General features: G+C 49.5%; 1 protein-coding gene across 1 annotated transcript in view; it reads right to left on the bottom strand.

The window, feature by feature from the left end:
- The window catches only part of SNX6 (sorting nexin 6), a 470,945-nt gene that overhangs the window by 415,002 nt on the left and 35,949 nt on the right, over positions 1 to 19,994 (bottom strand). The window lies entirely within an intron of this gene.

Genomic DNA, 19,994 nt, shown 5'->3' with positions numbered 1-19,994 from the left:
CTAATCAATGTCTACATTTCTCAGCTGGTTTAGCAATGCTTTTGTGGTCACCGAGGGCACATATAGCAACTGCCCAGTTTAGGAGCAAGAGTGTAGCCCCCTCTGCTGCCATCTCTGACATTTTCCTCGGACATCTTACCAACTTGCATGCAACTTGTGAATTTAAGAGCATTATTTTGTCAAAACCTGGGTGAATACCATGGTTGTTTTTGTGCTGTAACGCAATATCCCCCAGAGACACTTAGCTAGTAAGCGACTGGAAGCCCATCATATACCCAGCCCCAAAATCCCTTCATTCCCCCCCCCTCAACAACTGCTCTTCAACATCCTGCATCCGTTGCACCTTGCATCCCTTTTTTAAGCCAAGGTGCTGAACATTGTTTTTAAGGAATCCACAGTACACTGTGCATCTTTTCAGATTCTCATTTCAGCATCAAGAATCCTCTGCAAAGGAGCAGCGTCGCTGACATTAAAGACCGGATGTTGCATCAAAACCTGGCGAGTTTGTTCCAAGATGGCTGCCGGGGTGTGGACGTACAGCTCCAAGCTCCGTCCCAAGTCTAAATTCATAGCCCTGGGCCCACTGATAGGGGGACAACCATTATTCTCCTGGGGCAACCGGGCCCATCACAGAAGCATAAAGACGGCGAAGAGTCACTCCCTCCTCCCCAGTCCCCACGCCATAAAGGAGTAGCGGACTGAGCGGGATGTCGCTTGAACGTGGCAGAGAGCTGAGAAACGTCAGAGGAGCTCCCTGGCACAGCGCCCATGTAAGAGGGGGAACTCAGTATCAAACGTGAGCTGGGGTCACGAGCAGCAGAGGAGAGCAAGGAAGCAACTGAGGCAGATCCCGGCACCTCACCCACGTTGGATGGGTGCAACGCACCAGTGACCTAAGTACCAGGGCCAGAAGCGCCGCAGGGGGCAGGGAAGCGACTTGACACTGCACCCAAGCAAGGCAGGCAGATCTGCTGTCCTGGCTCCATAAACAAGCACGTTATCTCCTGTGGAAATCGGAGAGGCAGCCGGGGAGCTTCCCGGCAATGCACCCAGGCAGGTGCGGGTGAGCTCGCAGAGACCAGCTGGAAAGAAGGCCACCAGCCCAGGAGCAGAGCAGCCGAAGGAGACCGGGCCCCACTTCCCTACAAGGCGGACAACGCTGCGCCAATTCACAAGAGGTGGGGACAGGGAGGCGAGAGACCCTGGACACCAGATAACAGGCCGGGCAACGGAACCCACGGGTCCCAGAGACTAATGGGGCAGTACCCTGGTACATAAGCCCCAGAATCCCCCGGGAGGCGCTGTGACACAGGGCCCTGTAAGGTTGTCAGGTGAAGGAGACAAACTCACAAGACCCAGGCCACCAGTGAAGGAGTGAAGTCCAGATAGAAACGCAAGCAGTGTTGAAGAATCAAGACCAGAGCAGGCTGAACCCGAGCTGGCCTGGATAAAAAGGCGCCCGTCATTAAAACAATACCACACCTGGACCCAGGGGGACCACCTAGTACCGGTCGGAGGGGAGCCAGGGGGTGGATGCTTGGAGAGACCAACCTAGGAGGAACGGGCGATCAAGTGGAGACACTGGGTGCGTCTGCCAGATGCCAGGGAATAAAAGGAAAGAGCAAACTGGCGTGACAAAAGCAAAACCCCTAACACCACAGGGGCAACTAGAGAACTACTGGTCTTAGCACGGAGAGAGGACATCAGCCGCATCTGGGGGGAACCAAGGCCAGAGAGCTGTGGATAATACCTCAGAGTCAAATGGTATGGCCCTCAGCAAGGAATATCTGAAGCAGTGCCTCAGGCGCCTGGAGGGAAAGATGACAACCTTCCAGGATCGATTCACCTCACTTAAAGAGGAATTGTGCAGCTCCCTTAAGGAGATTAGAGGAGTAAAGGATATGGGAGACAGAGTTGATACCACAGAGCAGGGCTTGCCCGAGGTGGCGGAAGACAAGACAAGACAAAACAGTGAACTCCTGGAGCAGCTGCCGAGGGTATCCCAAAACCCTGGAGATACAAAAGCAGAGGATCTGGAAAAACGTTCAAGACGCCCCAACATTTGGATAAAAGGCCTCTGTGAAACAGTCAACAACACAGATTTAAGAGGAGCAGTACAGCAATCTTTTGGGGACTTCCTGCTAGATACAGCACTTGAAGAGGTGGGGAATTGACTGGATACACAGGGTGGGACCTAGGAAATCGGAAATGGGAGCGAGAGCGGTCCTGATGGCCCCAACTGTTTATGGCCAAAAATAGAGCATTCTTTGAACGGCAAGGACCCAGACGTGTGCACCCATACAATCACATGGTCACATGTGCATTTGTACCAGGATCTGGTGCTGTCAACGCTCCAGAAGCTCAGAGACATGGGCCATGTAACAAGGGAGCTCAAGGCCAAGCAAATTTCATACAAGTGGACTTTCCCTTTCGGCTTGCTCTTCACTCTGGATGGGACATAACGAAGAGTGCGGACGGTCAGTCATTGCTATACCTGGAGGACGAGTGGAACGAAGCAGAGTGGCAGCCGGGGCACGAGATAATGGGATTGGTATAAGGTGCAGGGGAAATCGGAGGGGCAGGGGAGCTTGCCCGAGAGGGCTGCAATGACGAGCAGCGGAAGGGTCAAAATGAGACCAGGCCTTGCCAAGAGGCAGGTTGTGACCTTCGATGGTAATATCAAGGGGCTGACAGCAGTGGGGTGGGAGGGTTAAGGAGGGAACGGGCGGAGAAGAAGGACGGTAAGTGGGGAAAGATCTTGGAACATGTTGGGAGGTATAGGGACCCTAAGGGAGAGAGAGAGATATCCCAGGTATAAACTCAGATTCGGGCTGCAGGGTTAGTCCCTAAGGGTTTTCTGAGATATCAGATCCGGAGCTGGGGAAGTTAGGGGAGGAAGGATTAGGGGGAGAAGACCAGTAGGGGTAGAGGGAGAAGTTAAGGGGGGATATGGGGGGGGGGATTTGGGATCGAGGGGGACTCACCGCACCAGGGAAGCCCGGGTTTAGGACACACCTGGGCGGGAGCGCAGTCAACATAGGGAACCACACACCATAGGGGATGGGACTTAGGATCCTATCACACGTCAGGGGGCTAAAAGCCACAGTGAAGTTTATGAAAGTGGGGATGCAGATCAGACGCGGCCTTGTGGATATAGTAATGTTGCAGGAAACGCACATACGGAAAATGGACAGGGCGATCCACAAGTTCAGACAGTTCTCACAGCTACATCAGGCTAATGCGCAAGGGAAAACCGCTGGGGTACTAATAGGGCTCAAAGAATCGCTCAAAGCACAGATAATTCACACCCAAGCAGATACACAGGGAAGGTATCTATTTTTATAAGTGAAGGTGGGCCACAGAACAGTGACCTTAGCGACGGTGTACGCACCAAATACAGGCCAGGATGGGTTTCTGAGAGAATTGGTGTACAAACTAGAAATGATTTGCAGTCAGTGAGATAATTCTGACAGGGGACTTTAATTTGGTGAGGGACCCATGAGAAACAGAAGCAGAGTGGCCAGGTTGAGCAGACTAGCTCCCCCAGGGCGCTACGGGGTGGCCTCGAGGACTTGGCCCTCAGACGTTTAGCGGGTTAAAAGGGAGGAGGAGAAAGGGTTTACTTGCTTTTCTCATATCTACCAGACTATTTGGAATAGACTATGTGTGGATATGGACCAGCGTGGTGGGGACGGTGGAGGACGTAGAACTAGGAGCGATCGCTATATCGGAGCATGCGCCCGTGACGGTAACCATGCAGTGGTGGGGGCTGCGCAGAGGACTAGGGACATGGACCTTACACCAAGAAATACTACACAATGTGGTAATGATGGAAGAACTAGACAATAAAATCGACAAATACTTTGAAACTAATGCCACGCTGGGATGTCACAAGGTCGTCTCTGGTGACGCCTTTAATGCAGTGATAAGGGGGGGGGTGCGGGGGACTTTAAACACTTAGGGCCCAGAAATCGAAGCAGAGTGAAGCAATGGAAAAGGAACTAGAATCCCAGCTGCGCCAGGTGATGCAGGCCATAGCGGGGAACGCAGGGAAGAAGAGAGGGGTTCTATACAAGAGACTGAAGGAGCCAAGAAGCCAATTGGATCTTCTGCCAACCGGGAGGCCCGAAAGAGCCCTGCTGGGGAAGAAAGAGCGATACTATGTCCAGGCCAACAAGGCAGATGAATAGGCTGCTAGCTAGACAACCAAGTAGGAAAGGTTAACGGCACCATTATATGCATCAGACAACCGGATGGGACAATGGCAACAAAGTTATGGGTTATAACAGCAGCCTTCAAAGAGTTTGTTGAGGGAGTTTTCCTAAAGTCCTACTGGCAGTAAGACTTTGGTAAGCTATCCCAGTCGTTTGTAGATCGCCAACTCTTAGTATCAGTCTGTACTAGATCAGGACCTTGGTAGTGTGGCAGAGCCGTCAGGCTCATCTTAAGAGGAAGAAGTGAGCTGTAGATAAGTACTCTGAATCTTAGCTAAACAGCGACAACAAAGAAACACACATAATTATATAAAAGTTATACATTATATTTACACCAGAATCACTTTAAATACTTCAGACGTTTACGGTACGGTAGAACACTTAAGATTACTAGGTAATACACTTCAAAGGGCACTTTCACGTTTGTTCGCAGTTACATTTGTAGCAACGTTAGAAAGGGAAAGGCAAGGTCGTATTATCGGTAATTGTGCACTCATGCGGGGGGCGTGGGCAACAGACCATGAGATAAGCAGTGTATCTCAATGGCTCCTGCTGATCCTGACATGATCCTGCCAAGCCCGTAATAAGGAGATGAGGCTCAGACCTCTGGAACATCCCTACAGATGTCTAAATAAATGCTGCAAGCAGCACACAAAACTGCTGCCATAACCGGACCCTGTGGAAAGAGTTAAACGCAATAGAAGGGCGAGGAAGTCCCAGAAAATATCAGGCAAAATGGCCACAGCTATAGAACAAAGGGACAGAGAAGCACACACCTCGACCAGTGCCGAGAGGGAGTGAGAGCGCCTGTAGCCCGTCCGAAAACAGGGAAGTGTGTGCTACGAAACGGGCAACGCTGCCGAGACAATAGCTGCCGGCGTGTAGAAGAAGCCGGGACCCCGCATGGTTCAAAGAGGGACGCAGCTAGTCGCCTTTTGCGGAGGGCGGACCGCCTGTTCCTGAAGGAGTGAAGACTAACCCGTGAGCCACCCGGGTCGGCAGAGGAGTGGACCAAGCGGTACGTGCAGGGAAGACAGCAGGGTGCCCTGACCTGGGGACACACACTGCCCCGGGAGCGCGAGGGCCCCGTGGACCGCACAGCGCTGCAGGCGGCCCAGGGAGGGGCTTCAAGAGAAGTCGGCCCCCCCTGTACTGCGGGCTGCCGCCGAATATCAGGAGCTACGGCATAGCGGGACACACGGTTGCTAACCTGGCACCGGGCGGAATGAAAGTGAAAACACCAAAGTTGCAACAAACGTAACACTAAGCCAGCGCTCCGTGAGGGGCGGCGAGGAAGCACTGATTCAGCATGACTCGGGCTGCATGCTGTGTGCATGAGTGTGAGACACATGTTACATGAGGCCCGACTGAACAAGCGGGAAAGGACTGGAGGAGGCTCATAAGGACATTGCCAGTGGCCAGAAAAGGCACATAGTGATTGCAGATTACAATAGGCAGAGGCACTGCAACAATCCCCTGAATAATGTGCCTGTGCGAAGCCCAGTAAAGTGTGGAACACACAAAACCATAGCACTAGCAAACACACCGGCTGGGGGTGGCCAAACCTACAGTGCCAAAAGAGAAAAAGGATGAAAGCCGTGGAATGCTGTGTGGCATAAACCATAAACAGACACAGGCAAAGCACCCACTCCCCAGAGGACCATAATAAATACCGGGCAAGGCGACACTCAGCACGCCCCGGACACACCCGAGGATAGCTGGCAGCAAGCAGATAGCGAGCGCACAGAAACTGAACGGCAAATACAAATAAAACTAACTGAGCAGGCTGTGCGAAGGCTGGGAGCGGACCACGGACCCTAAAAAGAAGAAGCGGTGACACAGCCCAACAAGAGCAGACACACAAAAACAACAAGAGCAGCAGCTAGCAGGAGACGTGGGAGAACACAACCCACTCAAGGGCCAATACAAACAGCACACGTGGCTTAAACCACCGCCTCCCTCAGGGACAACTGCTAAACACAAACTAGTCCCGAAGAGATGGAAGTCACACTCTCGATAGCCGAATTGAGGCATACACCGACACTGGGATGGCAAGAAAACAGACCAAGACAAAAGGGAAACAGCCCACGCTGGAGGAATACGCAAGAGCACCGCAGCCATCAGAAGGAGCAAGGTGTAAAGAGAAGACCCCCTCCACGGACATTACCACGGAACGCAAAGATCAGCAAATCCTGGAAGCGATTGCGGACCTGAAACTAACGTGGGAAACTAAACTGAAGTCAGCCATGGTGGAACTTAAGGCAGCACTGGAACTTAGAGTGGGTACAGACCAAGAGGAAGTGAATCTACTCAGGCAAAATTTCAGAGCGTTAGCAGAACGCAAGGCGAACTGGAAAAGGAAGTGACCCCAAACACAGCTGCATGTGCTTCCCATACATCGGAGATCCACATCCTGAAACAACACGTCAGCAACCTGGAAAATAGAGCGGAAGAAGCGGAAGGATGTACCCGGAGGAATAATATACGAATCGTGGGATTACCGGAAGGTGCTGAGGGATCAAACCCAACTGACTATGTCGAGACGATGTTGTTGCAAGAAATAGGAGATGGGGCGCTCACCCAAGGATTTACAGTGGAAAGAGCACACAGAGCCTTAACAAGGAGGCCACCACCAGGAGCCCCCCCACCCCCAGACCAATAATTGCCAAAATCCTAAACTATCGAGATAGGGAGAAGATCCTAGAACACTTCCGGAAAGGCGGCACGATACAAAGGGCATCGGCGAATATCACAGCGTACCCAGACTACACACTTTTGGTGCAGAGACGACGTATGAACCATGGATCAGTGAAGAAAAGACTGCGAGAGGCAGGCTACAAATACATGCCAATGTATCCGGCGAAACTGAAGGTATACCACAGGAATAGAGCCCTGTTCTTGGACACCCCTGAGGACGCAACAGAGTGGTTGGATGCCCAGAACTGCCCGTCAGAAACAGATAACCAGAGAGAAGCCGGATCAGATAAGTAAGACAGCGACTGCAGTATTTGAGGTGCTGCAATACCAGACACTGGGACTTGAATATAAGCTAGGGTGCTACACAGTGTGATCCAAGCTCAGGGAGAGGGAAGATTGGTGTCAACCTTGTACAAATCCCTTACACAAGACACTCGAAAGCCCAACCCCCGAGCCCAACGGAAGTGGGAAACAGCCATTCTGGAGCCAATACCCACAGAAGACTGGGCATACATCCTCCGACAAACCCAAAAAAAAAAAAAAATACAAAAAAAAATTAAAATAAAAAATCGCACTAAATACGAGATATAAATTAATCCACTTTAACTTTATTTACCAAACGTACTACACTCCAGCCAAGAAAAAGGACCACCACCCAGAGACTTCGGCCCAACGCGAAAGATGCTCATCCGATAACGCAGATTTCTTCCACCTGGCATGGAGCTGCCCAGGCGTGCACCGCTTCTGGTCCGCCGTCATTCAGAAAACTTCCAAAATTGTGGGAGAGCAGGTAACCCCGCTCACCCTGGGAGCCCTGCTGGGACTTACCAGACACATGCAACCAGCATCACGCAGACTGACGGCACTCCTTATGGTCCTGGCCCGGAGAAGAGTAGCAATGACATGGGGCAAAGGCCTGCTCCCCAAGATTGAAGACTGGGAAAAAGATATCCTATATTGTCAAGACTTAGACACAGAATTCATTAGAACGCTTCCATTACATGCGCGTCCCCCTGATATTTGGGGTCTATATGTGTCATACCTGATGAACAGCATAGAATCCTCAGACTCAGAAACCCCAAACTCTCAAATAGGACAGACCGGGATAATTGGTCCTTTAGAGAAGATCACTCAGGAGTGAAAGCATCGAACACAGTTTTGACAAGGCATCTGCACAGAATACGGGAGACGCAAGGGGGGGGGGTGACTGGGAAGGGATGGGTATGTTTAATGTGCACCCTGTGGGTGCAATGTTTGATTTCTCTTTTTGTTATGTACAGAAAATATTAAAAATAAAGTTTTAATAAGCTAGGGTGAAGCCAGCTGGGATAAACATGAAAGGGGTCGAATAAATAAATGTGATCGGGCATGGCGCAATAGTGCACTATTGCAGGAGACCTGAGGGACTCGCTTTCATACCCCCCATAGATAGTTTAGTTAGGTTACCGATAAATCAGTGACTCCCTGCTGGGCTCCTAATATTGGCACCACCAACAAAGGACCAAATGCGGGGTAGCCTGAGATCCAGGGATGGGGCTGGGCAAAAGTTGGGAACGGGAAGGGTGGGGGGGAGGGGAGGAAGTTGGGAGGTATGTAGTGAACTTAGTTAGGGGGACAAGGAGGCGGGGGGTCAGTTGGGATGTGGTTTTGTTGGGGGGAGGGAAGGGAGTTGGGGCGTTAGTAGTTCAGGAACAAGCCTACAGAAGCGCACACCCAAGGTGAAAATGGATAAAGAGAGGGGAGAGAGGAAGGACGGGATACGGATAAGACATGGGAGACTTGAAGATAATGACCTGGGATGTTAGGGGGCTAAACAGTTATTTAAAAAAAAAAGTCATGATGTACCTTAAAAGACAGAAGATAGATATTGCACTGATACAAGAAACGCACCTCAAAGAGAAACTAGAAGTCCTAAAAAAGAAATGGAAGGGCACCCTTATATAAGGGGCAAACTTATGGGTGCAACATATTCCACCTACGCTGGGGGGGTGGTCACTAGGATACTGACGAGGGAATACCACCAATGAATAAAGAGCAAAGGGATGGAGCGGGGTAGGCTTGTTGAAGGGAGGGATAAAGGAAACAGACATCAAGCACATGTCCGCATCATGCAATATAATACAAGCACTGTGGGAGTGTTGGTTTATTGTTGATTGTTAAATGTAATGTTTGTTTGGAAATCGAAAATAAATTAAAAAAAAATTTTGCACTCATGCGGTTTTCAACTGGTTATACGGTAATGCATTTACTATGCAAACACATATAGAAAAGTCACTTAAAGGGAGAAAAATAAGTGGTTACTGCAATACGAGCTTAGTTCTAGAGACAGGTTCTTCGCCTGGCAAGTCTTTTAAGCCCAAAAACGCAACCCTAACTAGAGGCAGTTCGGAGAGGGCTTGAAGTCTGGACAACCAGCGAATAATGAAGAGTTCCTGCAGATTTCTTCCAGTGTCTAAAGTTATTGAAGCAGGAAGTTAGCAACTAACAAAGGAGACCTGAAAACAGACTTGAAAAGGGGACACAAGCAGCAGTTTGGAACAGAGGTAAGAGGGTGTTTCCCTGGACACCTTTGTGCACTCCACGGTCTTGAGTGACTTCTTGGATTCAGGTAAGCAATACCTTTTTCGTCACAGTACCTTTGGTTTGAAGAAAGTGTTCGTGTTGGCTCCTCCGCGATGTGGCAGCTTTGGACCAGACCTCCGGATTCCTTGGTCCGGTGAAGAAAGGCAGGACAATGGATGGTGTATCTCAGCAGCAATCTTGAGGAGGACCTTTAGCACGACTTTCAGCAACTTCTGGGCTCACTCTGCGGTATTGGCGCCTTTTCAGCAGCACCAACAGAGGACACGGATCGCCCGGTCAATCTTCTTCACTTCCTGCAGTCCCACACTCTGGTGAGGGGTTCTGTGTGAGTTGGATCGGATCTCTGGAGTGTCCTCATGGGCCCAGCACAGATTTGGACAGATTCTGCCTTTCCACGACGATGCACTCAAAATGGACAGCAGGTCTCCTGGTATTGGGGTTCTGCAGCTCTGAAGCTCCTAGCACCTCGGGAGATGGCTCGTTTCCAAGTTAGTCTTGGGACTGGTTGTTCCCACCAGCCAAAGGGAAGGAGTCGTCCTCTTCGGAACTGCCCCGTAACATTGAAAACAGGATCAGGACAGCAGTGTTCACCTCGCAGTCTTGCAAAGGGTGTGCAGGTGTCTCTGGTCACCACCTTCTTCGGTTATTTCCGTTTCCTGTGGTCGACATCATTTACACTCCAGAAGCCTCACATTTTATACAGTCCCAGCACACACTCCTCTGCAATCTGTCTCTGCATTTTACAGAAAGGGGCATTTGCCAATCCAATCAGGACTGCCAGACCCCCTGTGGGAGCAGGACCTATTCTGGCACTCTGGCAGACAAAGAAATAGGGGGGTGGAAGACTCCTCCCCCACTTCCTGCCTGCCCAGACACTCAGAGCCTAGGCGGGATACCTACTGGTTCCCGCAAAAAGGCAAAACACACAGACCTCCCCCTCCTAGAATGGGAAAATAAGAGCCAACAAAGAACAACCACGCTAGTAATGGCGAACAAAGAAGGGAGGTCCCAAGTTGGTACTTGGGTGCCCCTATTGTGCACAACCGAGGCTTTGCACATAGCCTGCGATATATAAAATACACAATAGTTGGTAGAACACGTCAACTGCCACCAGCCATTACTAGGTGATTGTCAATGTGACTAAAAAGTCACAGGAGCAGAGAGAAGGGGGATACTAAGTATCCCTTTGGCACTCCAGTGAAGGTGGTGTGTACCAATCTCTCAGACTATAGAGTGTTGAGAGAGACACCAAATATCTCTTTATCCTTGTAGTTACTTAAGGATACAGAAAAATTATCTTAAAGGGGGACACTAGGGGTCCCCAGCAACACTGCCCGTAAGTAGTAAAACACAGATGCCTCTAAGAGATATGGGGCAGACAGACTCCATAGTACAGGTAGTGTACAAAGAATTGAGTTCCAAAAGACAGAGCCCACAAGAATGAATAAGTGTAAAAGGATCCACTCATTCAGGGTTAAAAGAAAAAGGTCCAGAAATCCAGCAAAACGTGCTGGGGGTCTCACTAGGGGAGGGGATGAAGCACAATAATTATGTATCTCCCTAACAGAGTTCTATAGTGCCCTGATCTAGGAGCTGTCGAACAGTATCTCTGTCAAGTGCCCCTGGCTAAACTATCACCCATGGACAGGGAGCAACTAGAGGAAGACATAAGGGGCGACGTGGTTGAGGCGATAATCAAGGCCTTGCCTAGGAACAATGCGCCGGGTCCAGATGGATACCCAGTGGGTTTCTACAAACAAAATACTGAGCTCAAGGCTTGCAACCCTTTTTAACTCGATGCGACGAAAGGAGTGTGTGACACAAACGATGGCAGAAGCAAAAGTAGTAGTCTTAAAAAAAAAGGCCAACAAGGACCCACCAAAATGTGAGTCATATTGGCCCATCGCATGTTGAAAATCGATGCAAAAACGTACACTGGCGTACATAGCAGCGAGACCAAACCCCATGCTGCTAACCCCAATTGGGACAGATCAATCAGAATTTATTAAGGGGCATCAGACGTGGGACAACATGAGACAAATAATACACAGGGTAGAAAAAGCTGGTGTGCAGCGGGTCCCCTCCGTGCTAATATCACTTGACGCAGAGGTGGTTTTGGATTGTGTGGAATGGCCTTTCCCATTTGCAACGGATTCTCAATTCCTACACATGGTCAAGGCAAGCTACAGAAATCTCTTGATGCACCTCTCCATTAACTCCTAGATATCCCGAAACATAAATATCACGAGGGGTACTAGACAAGTGTGTCCTCTGTCCCCGCTTTTATACGCAGTACACTCAAAAGCCATTGTTAACAACAATCCAGCAAAACCTATTCATTCAGGGCACACCATTTGGCGGAGATGTCCCTGACACGCAGAAATATCGATACCTGCCCCATCCTACAAAGCTTGCCATGATGGAACAGGTGGCCGGGCTAAAAATGAATGTGTCAAAATCAGAGTTGCTCAGCCTAGGTTTGTGCGAAGCACAAATAGCCGCTTTACCCGAATACTCCCAGTTTGCAGTTACTAAAGATAGTATAAGATACCTGGGGGTAAATAGAGCCAACTCTGAGCCCAAACTGTACAGTGAAAACTACCCTGTGCTACTTGCTCAAGTTAACGCAGACTTGGGAAAATGGTCACCTCTGCAAATTTCATTGCCTGGTAGGATTGCCACGATAACAACACTCCCCCGGGTAGTTATCACTTCCAAGCTCTCGCGTCCGGATCCCGCGGATCTTCTTTAAAAAAACTCCATAGGATGGTATTGAGATTTATCTGGCAAAATAAGCAACCTAGGGTGGCCCTGGAGATGTTGATGGCACCAAAACATAAAGGTGGGGGGGGTTGGGGGGGCGAAGGCTTCCAGAACTTCTTTAAATACTACGAAGCAACTCAACTGCCTTGGGCAAGAATGGACTAAGCAGTGGCCGGAACACAGCTAGAGGGATCTTATGGCTACACAGACAGGACATGCCCCAGAACACACTAGCTAGGTTCTTTCGGTGGCCTGTATTCTTTAGGAATCGCCTGGTAGAGCAGGGGGGTATTTCCACACACCCGTCCCCCTTTACACAGCGGTTCGGAAATCCTCAATTTTCCCCGGGGATGGTGCAAGGCTCGTTCCATCAGTGGCACAAAATGGATGTAAGAAAGTGGCAGACATGGTGACAGGAGCGGGGATCATTCGAAGAATGTAAGCGACAGATGGGATTGACTGAGAAAGATAGATTGGAGTATTATCAAGTGCGGCACTGGTTGACACACCCAGAAAGGAAGCGCGTGGGCATTAGGGAACTGACGCCATTTATGGTACCACACATACAGGGGACAGACAGAGGCTCTCAAAACTATACTCTATCCTAGCAGTGTCGGAAACGAGCAAGACTTGTTTGGGGGTATATATATGAGGAGGTAGGACACGAATCTGGGTGAGACAACCAGGAGAGATCACTGGGAGTACCTGTGGAGAAATATACCGATGCTAACCAGGTCTATTCAACTTATGGAGACATGGTACACAGTTATGGCTCAATGGCACTATAACCCGGAGAGGTTGCACGGGTTGTACTCCAATGTTTCCCAGGAATGCTGGAGGGGGTGCGCAGGGAGAGGTGACTGGAGAGACATATAGGGGGACTGTCTGGGTTGGAGAGTATTTTGGAAGGAGGTGGGAGCCCAAATACAGTCAATGATCCCATGCCCCTTGACTCTTAACCCCAGGGAATGGATGTGTGGCCCGTTTGCTCCAGAATTCTCACTCCCCTCCAATTCCCAGTTTATGGTTGTTTTCATAAGTAAAATACCAATAAAAATATGTTTTTAAAAAAAACCTAGTGAGTTATATATGTTGGGGGGGGGGTTATATTTTGGACTGGGGGAGACAGAAGGGGGGCGGACAGAGGTATGCATTGGGAGCTACAGACATGGGACCTATCTGCAAATGGCTAGAGGTAGCATTGCAGGTTGTTCTGCATCAGAAGGCCTACTCTTGCCTTCCCAACTAACCGACTTCCCTCTAACATCTCACACTACAACTGCACTCCCCCTCCTCCCCCACAGGCAGCCACCACAAGCCTAGCTTTTGGCACATCCATACTACCCGAGCCATGACTAAGCTCTCCTCTTTGGCCCTGTCGCACTCTCCCACATCAGCATCTAGCCATGACTAAAGCGCTGTAGTCTATCAGATCTTAGGCTCTTCCCTATGGGAGACATACTCCCCAAGTTTCTCCACCAAACTCACACAAAGGAAATGTCCACTTCGGAACAAAGGTACTTCCGACCTGCACCCACCAACACCAGAGTTTTTGCAACTGCCTGTAACACTAATGAACTAGAACCCCCTTTTTTTCTTCCATCGTGGACTGGGGTCACCCATAGTGGTAGATGGGTGCTTTATACGACCACTTACATTACATATAGGGGAAGCGCCTGTGCATAACTGGGGGATTGTCATGAAGATCGTCTGCAGCGGAGGACCAGGTTAGGTTTGTTTTCGCTCTGTTGCTTCGAGCTGGTGGGTCATCATCATGGGGACACCCATGGGTGGACTTTTCATCCATCTGGGTCATCGCTGGTACAGGGTTCAAGTACCAGAGTAGTACTTTTCAAAGAAAAATACAGCGCGACAGGGTTATATGATATTTTATTTACATTGCGCTCGTACACAAGCGTTTCAGAGTGCGACAACGCAAGGGAGGGGAACAGGGGAGAAGAAAACAACAATCTTACTAGGCCCAGTGACATTGAGAAAGCGCAAGTGCATGGGAAAGGGGGAAAGTGCATGGAAGGGGGGGGTGGAAAGTGCAGAGCAAAGGAGAAACAGTTAAATAATAAATAAATAAAATAAATAGTAAAGGCAATAAACAGTGGTAGTGCAGCCAGCAAGTGGCAAGTTCTGGGTTTAGGCAGCAGACAGGGTATGTCTAATAGGTGCAGAAAGACAAGAAAAGGGGTGGGGAACTGTATGGGTACAGATACAGACCCCATTGCAAGGGGTGGCCTCAGAGCCAGTGCAGGAGGGTGGCAGGGTGAGCAGGTACCTGGGCCCGGAGGACAGGGGGTGGCCAGGTGCACAGTGCTGAGGGAGAAACAGATCAGCAGGGGAGAGAGAGAGTGAAGGCAGAAGCAAAGAGGAAGGTCTTGAGGTGCTTACGGAACCGGAGATGGTTCTCCTCAAGTTTCAGAGTGGCAGGGAGGCTATTCCACAGGGAGGCCCCAACCGAAGACAGATCTACCCACAGCTCGTTTCTTCCAAAAACCACTGGCCATGAGGGAGGTAGAGGAGCGAAGAGCTCCAGAAGGGAGGTATTTATGGAGGGATATGTTAGACCCAGACCCCAGAAAGTCTTCTGGACAATACAGAGGATTTTGAATTTAATCCTTGCATCCATTGGGAGTCAATGACGTGATTTCAGAGATGGAGAGATACAATACCAGGGCTTGAGGCCAAGGACACGTCTTGCAGTCGTGTTCTGGATTAGTTGTAGAGGGCGGAGAGTAGAGGCAGGTAGGTTTAGAAAGAGGCCGTTACAATAGTCTACCATAGAGAGAGAACCAGAGCTTGGGAGACAATGAGCTTCTGGGGGAAGAAGAGGAAAGGCAGGGTACCTCTGAGGAGGTGAAGTAGGAAGTTTGACTTTTTAGAGACGTCAGAAATGTGGGCGGAGAAGGAACGCGTGGAGTCAAAGATGACCCCGAGGTTCTTAGCCTCACAGGTAAGGGTAGGAGGGGGGCCAAGGGAGGCCGGCCAAAGAGTGAGGGGAAAGGATGGTGAAGATGTAGCGATGAGGAGGATCTCTGTCCTGTTGGCATTTAGACAAAGATCATTGGCAGCACGCCTATCTTGAATGGCATTTAGGCAATCAGAGATAAGAGGAGAGGAGGTGGTCGAGGGCAGCCTGAAAAGGAGTGAAGTGTCGTCAGCGTAGTACTGGAAACTTTAGCAGAAAATGGCAATGCAGTGGGCGAGAGTTGCTAGGTATTGGTTGAAAAGCCAGGGCTAGAGGTTAGATCCCTGGGGAACACCACAGGTAGAGATGATAGGAAGGACCCAAGTTGGACCCGGGAGGGTCGATCAGAGAGGAAAGAGGTCAGCCAGGCCAGATCCTGATCGGAGATACCCAGGTTATCACAGACGGTTGAGCTGGGTGATATGGTTGACCGTGTCGAAGGCAGAAGAGAGATTGAGTAGGATGAGGACAGAGGGAATGTTGGAGTCAAGGTTGGAGAGCAGATCTTCACGGATATTCAGGAGAGCAGTTTCCATGCTTCTGGCGGCTCTGAAGCCAGACTGGTGGTCATGGAGAGAGCCAACAGAATCCAAATCAAGGTTAAACTTAGAGATGGACAGTTTTTCTAGAAGTTTACCCAAAAAGGGAGTAATGGAAATTGGGCGATAGGTAGCTGGACAAGAAGGATCAGCTGTGGGTTTCTTGAGAAGAGGATGCACAAGGGAGTGCTTTAGAGGGGAGGGGAAGGATCCTGAGGCAAAGGAGGGGTTGCAAATATCAGCAAGGGCCGGAGCGAGGGTATCAATATAGTCCTTGATGGTTTTGGAGGAACAGGGATGAACCTGTTTTGACAAGGCCGTCATAGATCGGACTTGTCTAGCAACCTCATCAGGGGAGAAAAGAGGAAAGGAAAAGAAAGAGGTTTTTTGGTGGCTGAAGGAGGGTCAGCAAGCGCAGACAGAGGGGAGAGGAGGGGCAGGGAAGGAGAGGATGGACAGGATGTCCTGGGTTTTTGAGATGAAGTGAGAGGCAAGGGCATTGCAAAGAGCCTGGGAGGCAAGAGGAGGGGTAGAGACTGCAGTAGGGTTGGCCAGCTCCTTGCAGATTTTAAAGAGTTCAGCCAAGTTGTTGGATGCCGCAGAGACACATGCTTGAATGTTGACTCTCTTCTTGGTGAGGTCAGAGTCGATATTGCCTTTGGAGCAGGCGACAGGCCAGTTTGTCAGAGGATGAACAAGAAGCCCTCCATTTCCTCTCAGCAGCCCTACACTTATGTTTAAGTGTAGCTAGGTCAGAGTCATACCAGGAATTGCACTTCTTTGGACTTCAAGTGGATCCTCAAGACAGGGTCAACAGCATCAAGAGTATCAGAAATAGAAGAGTAGAGCAGGGACAGGGCTGTGTCTGGGTCAGAGTCAGCCAGAGGTGTGGGAAGAAGAGCGAAGGTGGCAGCGAAAGCTTCAATTGACACACTTCATGGGCCGGATGTCAGAGAAGGTAGGTGGCAATGTTGGGGTAGGCTTGGCTGTGGGGTGAGGGTAAGGGGGGAGGGTTGAGTCAGAGGAGATTAAGGCATCAAGTGTGTGTCCTGCAGAGTGAGTCGCGCCAGAGGGGAGGATAGAGAGGGAGAGGGAATCACAAAGGTCGCGAAAGAGCACAGATGAGGAACAGGGAGAATCGAGATGGATGTTGAAGTCACCAAGGAGGAGGATTTGAGGCCAGGAGGGAGGAGGAGAGGTCTGCCCACAGGCACAATTTAATGTGTGCGTGTAGTATATGGTTTTATGGTAACCAATGGGACACAGAGGAGAGGACGGAGTAGGCTGGGTAGCTGTAATTTAGTTTTGGCTGTCCCAGGGGTGCAAAAAGATCTGCTGCATTGGTAGCCCCAGTGTACCTTAATAGTAGCCATTGAGGTTTTATGGCATTTTTTTGTTTTGATCATACTCTCTGCGATTGTGTTTTTGGGCCATTCCTTTAATCAACATTGTTCAAACATGGCCTCACCCCAAGCATGCTCCCTCTTTTAGTGGTTTGGACAGCCTTAGACCAGCCCCTCCATAGGCCAATACACCTACCATGCGGATGGACCTGACCGTTGGTGGTTCTATTAGGATAATGGTCCCTTTTTTGGTTTATCTGATGAATAAATCTCTCATTACTGGATTTATTTCCCCTCCTCTAGGGAGTACTCCATTGCTCAGAAAACGTACCCTGTATCCTGACATTGCGAGTGGTTATCTTATAGACAATTGCCCATTTCTTCTGGAGATCCTCGAAAGATAATGGCTACCCAATTACATGAATTTGTGGAGTCTCGCAACCTGCTAGGAGTGCGCCAGGCTGGTTTTTGCCCTGAAAATGGTATGGAGACCGCTCCATTAAACGCCAGAGGAGGGGTCCCCTGGAAATTGAATAACAATGATGCTTCCTTGAGGATTATGCTCGAATTATCCACATCATTTGATACAGAGGATCACCAAGTTCTCCAAATACTAACATCTGCCGCAGAGTGACAGATTCTACTCTTCGTTGGTTTTCATCATTCATTATGGACCGTCGTTTGTGCCTAACCCTGTGAGATTTGTTGATGGATTTTGGTGGCACTAAATTTGGTGTCCCTCGGGGGTCCACTGTCTCCTTTTGTTTAACATCTACATGGAGCCCCCCATCCCCCCGACTTGCTTACTACTGTGAATGTACCATTTCACTGTTATGCAGACTACGCTATTTTTAAACGTGGGCACTATTCCACCTCAGATAATGATACCGATGTCTGAGATTTGAACTCTCATCAAGACCTGGATGCTGAGCAATCGGCTCAGTCTCAATACAGCCAAGGCTGAGCTTGTGACTGTACAGCCTTGCAGTTATTCCCAGTCTCTACAGCACATGTCTTTCATTTAGATACTTACATTTTTACAATGTTAATGTTAAAGGACATTTGTACCGTGCACTATCACCACCGGAGTGGTCCCGACGCTCTGGTGGCTCTGAAAGAGGAGAGGAGGTTGAGTTAGTGGGAGGAAGCAGGAAAAGTGCAAGGGAGCAGTGATGTGCTGTTGGCGGCCTCAGCCTGGTGGGTCCGTTGGCTGGGCCTGGGGTGTTTGCAGCCGGTAGTCGTCGTGTACTGTTGTGCAATACTATGTGTGTTTTTGTTGTTGCGATGTAGTGAAGTTTGTGCGGTTAGTTGTGCTGTAGGTTTTGGTTGTGTTTGGTTTGGAGTTTGAGAGGTATATGCAGAAAGGGAAGTTGTTAGTAGGGTTGGTTAGTTTACGTCTCTATCCTGAATTGAGGCGCTCAGCTTGCGTAGTCTCCCCTGATGCGGCTCTGTCCTGATCTGGGTCCGACTGGCATATAAGGTTCCTTACTCCTCTGGCCCCCACCTCTAACATGATCTCTCATAGCTCCCCTTATCCTCCCTTCATACTCCTGTGATCAGTGCACCTGCAAATGTCAACCTCTCAGGTCATGTGGTGATTGCCAATATCTCAACAATTCCACATCACTGTGGTGCCTGGCGGTAACTAAGGGGCGGGCAAAAGTGATGGTGGGATTGTCTGGGGTAGTTGACTCAGTTTCCATGCGTGCCGCCTGTGTTCGTCTATCCGGTGTCACCCGTCCAGGTGCCGTGGGAGTTACCCTCTCGGGTCGGGGATGTTCGTGTCCTTTCCGGTTTAGTCATCCTTTTTCTGGTTTTGGTTTCCAGATTTAGTCTGTGGTCTTGAAGAGCCAGGTTTTTAGTGATTCCCTAAATTTTAGGTGATCTTCAATGTTTCTTATTTCTTTTGGGATGTTGTTCCAGGTTTTTGCGGCCAAGTGGTAGAAGGAGGTGCCTCCAGGTTTTTTCTTAAGGTATGGTTTGAGTTCCAGGCGGATTTCGATGCTTGATCGGAGGGGTCTCGTTGGTTTGTAGACTGTTATTTTCTTTTTAGGAATTCTGCTCCTTGTCCGCTGATTGCTCTGTGCGGTTTTGCACATTGTTTTGAAGGTGATGCAGTGTTTTACTGGGAGCCAGTGTAGGGTTTTTAGGGCTGTAGTGATGTGGTCTCTTCTGGATAGTTTGAGGAGTAGTCTTGCTGCTGCATTTTGGATCCGTTGCAGTTTCTTCAGGAGGTATTCTGGTATTCCGAGGTAGAGGCTGTTTGCATAGTCGATTTTTGACATGATTAGGGCGACGATAGTGAGTGTTTTGTGCGTGAAGGAGAGGAAAGGTAGAATTATTCTTGCTGTGTGGAGGAGGAAAAAGCATTTCTTCACTGTTGCATTTATTTGTGGTTCCAGGGTTAGGGTGTTGTCCATTAGGACTCCCAGATTTCTGACTACCTTCGATGGTGTTGGTGCGTTTCCCATTTCCGTAGGCCATGGGATGGTGGTTTCGTTCTCCTGGTCTTTGGATACGACCATGATTTCGGTCTTTCCTGGGTTGATTTTCAGGTTGTTGGCATCCATCCAGTTGAAGACTTCTTTTAGACAGTTGGTTAGGGCTGAGTGGTCGGCATCGGTGTCTTTGATTTTGTAGATGATCTGAGTGTCACCTGCGTAGTCGCAAAGCTTAATAAGGGCAAAATAAAAGCCCAGCATCTTAGCACTGCATTAGATTTTTCCGCACATATTAATCAGTCATAGTAGTACTACTTATTATTTGAGATTAAAGATTCACCCCCACCCATCCAATTGTTTTGAAAACCCCTCATCGTGCTCACTTTAACCTCCACCCCACCTAGCCTTACTTCATCTTCACCGGTTGGCATTTTCAT

The sequence above is a fragment of the Ambystoma mexicanum genome, chromosome 14, assembly GCF_040938575.1.
Source record: "Ambystoma mexicanum isolate Mex_15411 chromosome 14, UKY_AmexF1_1, whole genome shotgun sequence".
In the NCBI taxonomy this organism is placed as follows: Eukaryota; Metazoa; Chordata; class Amphibia; order Caudata; family Ambystomatidae; genus Ambystoma; species Ambystoma mexicanum.
The sequence above is the reverse complement of the archived record's forward strand: the minus strand, read 5'-3'. Positions and strand labels throughout refer to the sequence as shown.